The sequence below is a fragment of the Notolepis coatsorum genome (genome assembly GCF_963971535.1).
Source record: "Notolepis coatsorum genome assembly, chromosome: 6".
Lineage (NCBI taxonomy): Eukaryota > Metazoa > Chordata > Actinopteri > Aulopiformes > Paralepididae > Notolepis > Notolepis coatsorum.
In genome coordinates, this window is record NC_140170.1 from 37,837,530 (window position 1) to 37,840,915 (window position 3,386).

Here is a 3,386-nt window from a genome sequence, read left to right on the forward strand (position 1 = left end):
TATGTCTATTAATTTACATTATTATGAATGGTGATGCCGTGCAGCCCCTGTGATAGATTTCCTAAACGTCACATCCAATTCATAGCACTGACTGTAGCTATAGTGATGTAGTCCACTTTGCAGTATGCATTTCACTGGCAATTCATATTGCGATTATCTTCCTATTTCACAACAATGATATTTAGTGATGTATTACAACCAGGGCTTGACGTTGACACCTGCCCACCTGCCCAGGGCTAGTGAAAATGCTGAGTGGCTAGTGACTTTGGAAAACCACTAGCCACAGTGGCTAGTGAGCCAAAAAGTTAACGTCAAGCCCTGCATAGGTGTGTCAATGATAATGTTCACAGCGTTTGGAGCAATAATATAATTGCTAGGTTCAACACAGCCAAGGCATAGGTGTGTCAATGATAATGTTCACAGCGTTTGGAGCAACAATGTAATTGCTAGGTTTAACACAACTCTTCCACATCTACACCCTCCATCTTGTCCCAGTCAGCCGTTGCCCCAACTGGAGCTCCTTTTGCGGCTGAGTCACTGGTCGCAGGCAGTAGTAAACAATGGAGTCAACAGTCAGAAGCACAGTTGTACAGTTGGTGTGTAGCAGTATGATTACAATGATACTGTCCCCAGCAGGGGTTAGTGAAGAAGAAATTACCTATATTTATTACTTTTTGGGTGGGGGCGCGAGTGCAGGGATTTTTGGCTAGTGAAAATGCTGAGTGGCTAGTGACTTTGGAAAACCACTAGCCACATTGGCTAGTGAGCCAAAAAGTTAACGTCAAGCCCTGATTACAACTATGTAACTTGTGAACCACTGCCCAGCACAGATATATTTGACATGTTGTTTTACATGTTCCATGTTGATTTAGGACAACAGCCAAAATGGCGCGAAAGCTAAATTGTCTCAGACGTTGGCCCTCTATAGACCTTGCTAGGGAACAGCTTTGGTCCAAGACGTTGGCCCTCTATAGACCTTGCTAGGGAACGACTTTGGTCCAAGACGTTGGACCAATGTAATCAAAAAAGTCAACCAACGAACACGATTTTTGTACCGGATCTCCTCTCTGGTAAACAAGAATACCCTGAAGACTAACAGGAGCACTCATTCAAGGGTACTACGACTATGCCTGCACCTCATGGTACCAAAGCACCCCAAAGGCACTAAAAACAAGATTACAAACATCACAAAACAAACTGGTCAGACTACTGCTTAACCTCACTCCTAAAACCCACCTCACCCCTGCCCACTTTGACAACCTAGGATGGCTTGGAGTAGACAACAGCAACTTGCAATGGGCCTGGTCTACAAGATACACTACACCACTAAGGTACCCATGTACATGTCAAAATACTTCCCAAAGGTCAGTGAATACCACGACCTCAACACCAGAGGGAGCTCCACTAATCATGTTAAACCCAGATTCGGCTCAAACAAGGGACTAAACACGTTTTGCAATTATGCCACATCAATGTGGAACGCCCTACCCAAAGCTGTAAAGGAATGTGATCACTACCCACCTTCAAAACCACTCTCAAAGAGCACCTACTGGAGGCTGCAATTCGAAACTGGCCCCTGTAAATGTCCAAACCCAACCCCCTCCAATCTAGTTTCCCCCCCACCCCACCTACCCAACCACCTACAATGTATAGTTCCCCACCCCACCTACCCAAACCCCTCCAATGTACAGTTTCTTCACCCTCAAATGTATATACTCTCAAATGTATATAATAATAATAATAATAATAATAATAATAATAATAATAATAATAATAATAACTTCGTTTTATATAGCACCTTTAATGGACAGACACAACATATACAGTACATATAAAGTGAGAAAGTTAGGGGTTAAAGGCCAAGTTGAAGAGGTGGGTTTTGAGCAGTTTTTTTTAAATGAGTCCAGAGCTGGGGCGGTGCGGAGTTCTGCGGGGAGGGAGTTCCAGAGGGTGGGAGCTGCCACACTGAATACTCTGTCCCCGAATGTCCGTAGTCTGGTTCGGGGGATGGAGAGCTGACCAGTGTCCGTGGATCGCAGGGACCGTGACGTGAGTGTAGGGGTGGAGGAGGTCAGTGAGGTACTGAGGTGCCAGGGCGTGAAGGGATTTGTAGGTGAGCAGGAGGGTTTTGTAGGTGATGCGGGATTTGATGGGGAGCCAGTGGAGGTGGATGAGGGTGGGGGTGATGTGCTGGCCAGGGTTTGGTGCAGGTTAGAACCCTGGCAGCTGAATTTTGAACATACTGGAGCCTGTCCAGGGTTTTGCTTGGGACCCCGGACAGGACCCCGTTGCGGTAGTCCAGGCGGGAGGTGACGAAGGCATGGATGAGGGTCTCAGCTGTGGTGTCGGAAAGTGATGGTCGGAGTCTGGAAATGTTTCTGAGGTGAAAGAAGGCAGATTTGGTGAGGGAATTGACATGGGATTGATAGGAAAGGGTGGAGTCCAGGATAACGCCCAGGTTGTAATAAGTGCTGAATTTGACACAAGAGTCATTACATCTGATATGTAAAACATTTACTTTTAAGTGCAACTTTCCCCCCCTTTTTAACAACAATGTGCTAACCACTTTTCCAATATGCTTCTCTATCACGGTTGTGTATTGGAACCTACAATGCAGACAAGGAGTGATGGTAGACAGAACTGGTGCAAACCCAATAAGGGTGCGTTTAATATAATGGTCAGTATCAAGGCAGGGGTTGGTACACGGGGTGGTAATCATAATGTCCAGGGTATACACAGGGGCAGGAGAATCAGACAGACGGGGTCAGAGCAGGAGCAGGTGTCGTCAACCAGGCCAAGTCAAGTAAAGAGTTTTATTTGTCACGGCATACAAGCATACAGTGAAATGCGGGTGGTCATGCCTGCAGCGATTGTGCAATAATACAAGTATTAAGAATAAGACATATACAACAGGTATAATGTACATAAAGTTTACAAAATGCATGGTAAAAGACATGCTAAGGTCCTGCGATAGTGCAATACAGTGTTATGGTGTCCACACACAAGCACACATGAACACACACACGACACGCACACTGTGCACGCTCACACACGAGCAGCCACTTAACACTTTAACATGAGCGGGCACACACTCATGTCGCACACACGCACACTTATGGCCAAAGGAAAGGACACTTTAAATTAGAATAACAGGAACAGTGTATTGCACTACCAAAGCTAACTAGCATGTCCCATATGCTCTGTAAATAACTATGTACAGATACCGAGATGTCACTCCATGTTACCTGCTACCTGTTAAGATAAGATAAGATAAGATAAGATATTCCTTTATTGATCCCCTTGGGGAAATTCAGGCATCATAGCAGCATGGGGGGAGGGGTACAGGTAGTAAAACAACACAGTATACAGGTAGTAAAAGACAACAC